This window comes from Leptonychotes weddellii, unplaced genomic scaffold, assembly GCF_054177405.1.
Source record: "Leptonychotes weddellii isolate Sample4059 unplaced genomic scaffold, ASM5417740v2 HiC_scaffold_10339, whole genome shotgun sequence".
Taxonomy (NCBI): domain Eukaryota; kingdom Metazoa; phylum Chordata; class Mammalia; order Carnivora; family Phocidae; genus Leptonychotes; species Leptonychotes weddellii.
The window spans coordinates 91-7,509 of record NW_027680040.1 but is presented as its reverse complement, the minus strand read 5'-3'; the positions used below and the strand labels follow the sequence as shown (position 1 = coordinate 7,509).

General features: G+C 55.8%; 1 long non-coding RNA gene across 1 annotated transcript; it reads right to left on the bottom strand.

Moving 5' to 3' along the window:
* Positions 1-784: 784 nt before the first annotated feature.
* Positions 785-3,990, bottom strand: LOC145718043 (uncharacterized). Its single transcript, XR_014141549.1, has 2 exons — positions 2,440-3,990; positions 785-1,111 (listed from the first exon to the last, which is right to left on the bottom strand). It is a non-coding gene; the product is annotated as an uncharacterized LOC145718043 (long non-coding RNA).
* Between the last annotated feature and the right edge of the window lie 3,429 nt (positions 3,991-7,419).

The window sequence follows — 7,419 nt, the reverse complement described above, 5'->3', positions numbered from 1 at the left end:
GCCCCCAGAGAGTCCCAGGACATCCGGCCCGCGTGGCCCCTGCCTCCTCTGACCCACAGCTGAAAAAGGGAGATCCAGTTCGGTGGTCTCAAGGCCTAGCTGCTTCTATTAAAAATAACCATGGTTTGGCAGAGCGATCTTTCCACAGTGCGCTCCCAGGGGGACAATGACCTGCATCACCCCTTGCAACCTGGAGATTTCGTCTGTTGGAAAATATGCCTCCAGAAGGACTCTCTTCACTCTCGCTGGAAAGTGCTGCCAAACTCCAGGGAATACGCTCTCGGATTCACGTAAGACATGCAAAGAAAGCACCAAACCCTGACTGGCCCCGCATGCCATCTGGTGACCCCAAAGTACAGATTTCCCAGAATTGAAGCACACTGACATCTGACCACACAGCTTTCCCGCGATGTCTGGACCAGGCCAGCACACCTTCTTCTCACTGTTTTCTTCTCTCTTTTGTAGGAAGACAAGACTGCTTTATCCAAATCCTTGTGAAAGGGGGAAACTTCTTTTGAGTGTGTCTTTTAGAAACAGCCTCATTATTATCCCGGGACAGGTTCATTTTCACTTGCATTCTTCAAAGGGTTAGAAATTTCAGAATTCACAAAACCTTCTTTCTTCTGACCTATTAACTGACTTTGGATTCTTATCCAAATTCATGGTCTCTGAGTTGGCAGGCTTACAGGCTGTTTATCCATAGCAGATTTGGTTCCAAACAGTTCTTTTGAGATAACAACACTATTTTACAATGTCTCTGAAGTTGTGCTGTTTTTGCAAAAAGTTCATCAGCTGTTGTTTCATATTTATATCTACACAGTATCTTCCCAGACGTACTTGGTTAGTTCTCCCAGCGTGCTCTTGCAGTCCACTAGTCAGCTTTCATGGCTGCTTCAGGCAGAAACTTCCAGAAGGTATACAGGACTCCAGCTTTGCCCTTGTAAGGAGAACCTTTCCCCTCTAAGTCGGAATAAATGCCAATTAATATTTCAGTTGGCTCCTTTCAGACCTAGATTCCTGGTTTAGAACCATCACACAATTTGGAATCGTCATGTAACTTCTTTTGTTTTGTATAATTATCTTTAGTTTTGTATTTCATTGCCCGTCAAACCTGTGTAAAAATGATGTACAATAAGGGGATGATCTCCAGTGCTTGCGATCTTGACAAATGTGGACAACGGAAGGGAAGTGCCTGAGAGTTTCCCCCTCCTGACCTTCCTCGTTACTCCAATGGGCCTCCAATCTGTACAATTTCCCTCCAACATGGGACATGACACCCAGGAAAGGTCCTTCCTGGAGCCAAGAGACAAAGGCCACTGAATTCGGAAAACCTCACCCTTGATCAGTGACGCTTTCAGAAAAAAAAAAAAAATCTTGATCAAAAGGGGGAAATGTGGGGGCGCCTGGGTGGCTCAGTCATTAAGCGTCTGCCTTCGGCTCAGGTCAATGTCCCAGGGTCCTGGGATCGAGCCCCGCATCGGGCTCCCTGCTCGGCGGGAAGCCTGCTTCTCCCTCTCCCGCTCCCCCTGCTTGTGTTCCCTCTCTGTGTCTCTCTCTGTCAAATAAGTAAATACAATCTTAAAAAAAACAAAAAAACAAAAGGGGGAAATGTGAAAATTAGTAAAAGGAAACCTCGGTGAAGCAGAGCCCAGCGGCCAGCAGGGGGAGCTCTCACAGCGCACGGCCCTGTGTCCCCGCGTGTCCCCTCTCAGCGGGAGAGAACCCTCAACTGCAGGCCCCAACAGGGGGAGATGTGCTCTGCGTCTCCCACAGAAAACCCACCAGCCCTGCGGCTCAGCCCGTGAGGAACCGCCTCACCCTGGGCTCCCGCTTCTCTCCAACGGACTTTGATTCAAAACCACCCTCCCAACATCCTCCTTACTCACCATCAAATAATGTTCCTCGGCTTTGTGTGTTGCGCTAGCCGGTGGTTTTGCCACAGCTTGCTGGTCCCAGATTGCCATTCTCCGCCATTCCTGAATAAACCCATTCTTTGTCTGGCAAAAGAACTTCTATTTAAGGTCAACAGGTAGATATGTATCATATATAAAGAACGCCTTAAAAAATCCAGGCTAAAAAGATGAATCACCCAAATTTTAAAATGAGCCAAAGACCTCTCTCTCTAATAAATAGATAGATAGATAGATGGATGATAGATAGATGGATAAAATGAGCCAAAGACTTGAATAGACTTCACCAGAAAAGACCCACGAGTGGCTCATGAGCACGTCCAAGTATCCTCAAGGTCACCGATCGTGTGGGAAGTGCTCGCTACACCTCAGGGAGAGGCTCTGCAAACCCACTGGAGGGGCAGAAAATCTGACAGAAACCCCCAGTGTGGGGGTGAGGAGCAACTGGGACTCGGGCTTCGCTGGAAGAACGCAGGCGGCCCCGGCCACAGCGGTCTGGGAGTTTCTGACACACTGAACACGCACTCACCGGAAATTCCACTCTGTTTGCCCAGGAGAAGTGAGAAACCTATGTTTACACGAGTCCTCGCATGCGAGAGTGAAGACAGCTTCATTCAGAAGGGCCCCAAATGGGCACCGGATACGTAAGAGACATTCATTTCCTGTGATTGTGGAGCAGGAACAACGAGTCTGAACCACGGTGACCTCTGTAGCAGGCGGAGAGGCCTTGCCTGACAGAACTTTCCGGGGGACGACACCATTCCAAGTGTTGACATTCCTGATGGTCCGTGTATATGATTCTCAAGATGGGTGTTAGTTACACAATTCAGTGCTGACCTCTGAGGCCCCCAGGGCCACAGCCCAGGCCTGGGACGGGCCTGCCGTGGTCTCACCACCACCTGAGGGGAAAAGCTGGAGATGGTGAGAAGGTTTTTGTCTGGGGAGGGCCAGCAGCCCGTCGGATGAGCGGGTCGGGGATGGTGCCATGGGACCGCGGGCCACTCAGCTGCCCGGCAGAAGGCCAGGGCTCCTGCCGCTCCCCTCCTTCTCAGCCAAGAAACTCCAGCAAGTCAAGGTGCAGGAGCAGAGCCTAGGCGCGTGGGCACGCCTGGCCGTGGTCAACCTCAAACGTCGAACTGCCAGTTACTTCCCCACCTACAGATGGGTTTATTGGGGAAGAAGAGAGATTCACAGCCCAGGACAGTAAGCGGTGGTGAGACTGTAGGCAAATCTGGGGAACAAGGGAGAGGTATGCTTTTTTAAGGAGAAAAGAGATCGGTTGGGAAGGTGGTTATGAACTAAAAGTCCATCGGAGGAAACCAGGCGTTCCAAGTGTGGTGGCTTCTCGTCGGCGGAGCTGTCGGTGGGCAAGGGAAGTATGCAAGGTCAAGTCCGTCTCTTCCCGTTGGGTCTGCAACTGACCACGAGCTAGGGCTGGGAGCTCCCCCGCCAAACCTCCCCACTCCATTTCAGTGGGGTTTCCTGTTACTAATTTTTACCCTGTAAAGGAGATAGAGAGATGGGCTTTATTTGGGGTAATCCCGATAAGATTGAGGGGTCCGTTCCTAAAAATCAAGAGGGAAAGAATGGGTATGCAGCGGTAGCGTCTGCCCCGGGGACAACATGTTCAGCCCAGTGATCGGTCACAATTGGGTCAACTCTGTTCCCTATTTCCGCACTTCTTTTGCAGCAAAGAGTGGCCCTGGAACCTAAAGGGCACTCTGCGGGGGACATTCAGGGCTTTTGCTTTTAGGAGAAATGGGAGCAGATACGGCCAGTGGCTCCTCCCTGTTTCTCCGTGGCCTACACACAGACACAATGCCTGGATCTGTGGCAGCCGTGTTGTGACCATGAGGCAGCGACCCTGCCGCGAAGGCACGAGCATCCCAAGCTACTGCCCAGACAACACCGAGCCTCTGGGCGAGGCCTTGGCTGCCCAGGTCTGATCTAGCGACGGGAGGGGAGAAATCGTACTTCTGTTAGGTGACGCTCCGTCATTCCTAACAGGTGGACGCTTTTAGCTTATGAACCTGTCCTGACAGCTGCCCGCAAGGACCAGTTCTGAGGCTTTGGTGAGAGCCATGAGTTCCCTGGCCGCCACCGGGCTGCAGACCTGAGGGGAGGACACAGTTGCTGCCACAAGCCATGATGACGTCCTGCCCACTTCCCTGACGCCCAGCTCCGGGGTGAGGGCCACGCACCTTCCCTCCCGGACACCTCCGTGACCACGGGCTCACGTGGCCCCCGGAACCCATCTCCCACGGGTCAGGGGCCTCCCTCCACTCGCGGCTGGGCCGGGCCAGGACCCTGGCATGGGGGGAAGGAGGAAAAGGGTCATCCGCAGCCATTCTAATCAGAGCATGTGTTTTAAGCAATTTCTGGAAAACGTGAATGGCAGAAAAATTAATGCTGGAATTTTTACTGAAGTCCTAAGTGCATGTCATTTAGACACCAGGGCAAGGGCAGGCCGACCTCGCGGTTCTCGCTTCCTGCCCCTCACCCCGGGGCAGCGCGAGGACCCCCCACCTGACCCCCGGGGCCAGGTCTCAGAAACCTGTCTCAGGACCACCCACAGGAGTCCCTGTGTCCCTCAGGTCAGAACCACATTACACACGCACCCCAAGCCCCTCACTGCACGCCCACTCTCTGGAGGAGCTCAGGGCCGCCACGCACCTGGCTACCTCGGAAGCAGGTGGGCAGCGGCTTCAAAGGGCAGCCACCCCGCACAGGTGAGTGAGGGGGCACCAGGGGCGTCTCAGCGCCCCCGACTCCCTGACGTCCCTCCTTCTCCCTCCCACTCTCTCTCCCTGTGTGTCTCTCGGTGTCTCCACCTCTGTCTCTGTCTCCGTGTCTCCCTCCCTCCCCCTGCTCCCCCTTGTTCCCATCTTTCTCTGTGAAGCTTTACCAGACCTCTCCTCTTCCTCGGTGTCCATCTGTGACAGCCAACACGGCCGTGGGGTGAGGCAGCGATCATGTGTCCCCTCGCTACTGGCTCCAGGTTAGAAGGACACCTGGCTGGCCACTGACCCCTAGCACACCACCCATACCCTCCGGCCCGTCCGACACGGAGCCAGATGGACCATCCATCATCCGTATGAATGAGGTGGACCTTGGCCCGGTGCCCAGAGGTCTGGCTTTGTGCTGCTCCCGGGGAGCAGGCCGCCGCTTTCGGCTCCCGCCACGGCTGGTCCTCGTCATTCTCGGGCTGCCTGGACCTGTTCTGCTTTCCCACAGGCCCTGAGCCAAGGCCGAGCACCTCGGGGGACGTCAGGCACACCATGGCCTGGCCACTGTCGGGCAGCTCCCACTGCTGACGCCCGCGGCCCTCACTCCCGCCTGGGGCAGGTCAGCCACCGCGTCGCCTCCTCCGTGGGAGGCATCAGCCGCGGCCCCTGACCCCAGCCAGCACAGTGACTCCGGCCACCCCCTCCCCACAAGCTTCCCTGAAGTCTGAGCTTTGCCGGTGGCCCTGATCACCGCCTATGCCCCCGTCCCCACGAGCATGGCCTGCACCCGTGTGGAGCTGGGGACCCCCACCCTGGCAGGGGCCACCCCTCACAGCCACCACGGTAGAGCACTTTGGGGGCCTCTGGGCTTTCAAGCTGTCCCCTCCACCCACTGGCTCTACCACCCTGTGGGCCTCCGTTTTCTCGTCTATAAAATGGGATAATGGTATCTACAGCTGGGCTTGTTGGGAGGGCCACGTGAGGGCCAGCCCCTCCTACTCCAGGACACCCTTCACCAGGGTCACAGGTCAGTGCTCCTCAGCACCCAGGCTCGGGGAGGTGGCTCCAACATGGGATCTCCCCCGCAAGGTTCAGAGAAGTGAGACCATGCCCTGAGGCCATATGGCCAGAGGGCCGAGGCCAGCCTTGAGGTGAGCTGGTCCATCAGGCTCCCAGTGTCCACCCCTCGCCCCTACCCTGATGACTAACTTGTGACCAGACCTCACTCCTCCCACCACCACAGCCAGGACAGGGCCTTCCCTGAGGGGTGCACAGCAGACAGTGCATTCAAAGGGCTGTGGGCTGGGAGAGAGGCCACCATCAGAGCGTTCCTACTATTAACAGGAGGCCACGGGCATCACAGGGGCCCGAGGCATCATGGGGGGCCATGGGCATCCTGGGTGGCTATGAGCATCGTGAGGGGTGTCTGTGGGCATCACGGGGACATGGATGTCATGAGGCTGTGGGCATCATGACGGCTGTGGGGATCATGAGGAGGACTGTGGGCGTCATGGGGATGTTGGCATTATGGGGATATGGGCATCCTGGGGGTGCTGTGCGGATCATGGAGGGACATGGGCATCATGACAGGGGTCTGTGGGCATCATGGGTACTGTGGCATCATGGGGATGTAGGCATCATGGAGACATGGACATCATGGGGATGTGGACATCATGAGGGCTGTAGGCATCATGGGGGCCTGTGGGCATCATGGGGCATCTGTGGACATCATGGGGCATCTCTGGGCATCCTGGGGGCTGTGGGCATCATGGGGGAACATGGGCATCATCGGGGAACATGGGCATCGTGGGGGAACATGGGCATCAGGGACCAGTGAGGGAGGAGATGTCTGCAGCCTTAGGTGGAGGTCTCATTTTGGGCTGAGTGGGCAGTGCCCAGGAGCCCAGGGAGGCAGGACCAGGACCCTGGTGTTCTCTGAAGCGTCCCCACTCCTGCCTGGCCTGTACCCCCACCTGCACCCATGCCCGGGGAAGCTTTGGGAGTGCTGGGAAGATGTCACTGGACAGGAGACAGTGAAGCCAATAGACATGCCTTCGATTAGGGGTCAAAAACACCAGCATCACCGTGTACGTCTCTTATTCTGCCTTTTCGTCTGGTTATGAGGTACTGTGGGAAGTACACACACAGAACCGTAGGTGACAGATGGAGGAGGAGGCCAGTGGGCTTGCCAAGGGGCCATGTGCCCATTGGAGAAAGCATGCAAGTCAGCAGAGGTAGAAAGAAGACCCCATCCCGCCACCCTGATGAAACCTCGCTGAGCATGTCAGCATTTCGGATGTCACCGTTCACGTCACCGCAGCGGTATTACCTGCATCTGAAGTTCCTTGTGATTGCCTGTGGCAGATGGGGCTGAGTTTATACCAATATGTTCCCGGCCACGAAGGTCCGGGTGTGATCACACGACTAACTCCACCGCTGCAAGGGATAAGTGACCTGGCATCAGGCCAGAGAGCACTGGGTCCCTGGGTGACCAGCAGGGAGCCCCCACCCACATCCAATGCGCATGAGTGAGAAACAAATCCTACCGGGTCCGCTCCAAGATGCTGACACCACAGAGCAGCTCGGCCTCAGGACCAAAGTACGGTTTTACTTACCTATTGCTGTCAAACAAAGGGCCCTAAAGCTTAGTGGCTTAAAAACCAGTACTCATTCAGTGTCTCTAATAGTTTCTGTGGTCAAGAATCAGGAGCGAGTCTGCAGCGTGGCTCTGGCTCGGGGTCTCTCGTGAGGCTGTGGTCTCACCCGAAGGCTTGACAGGGCCG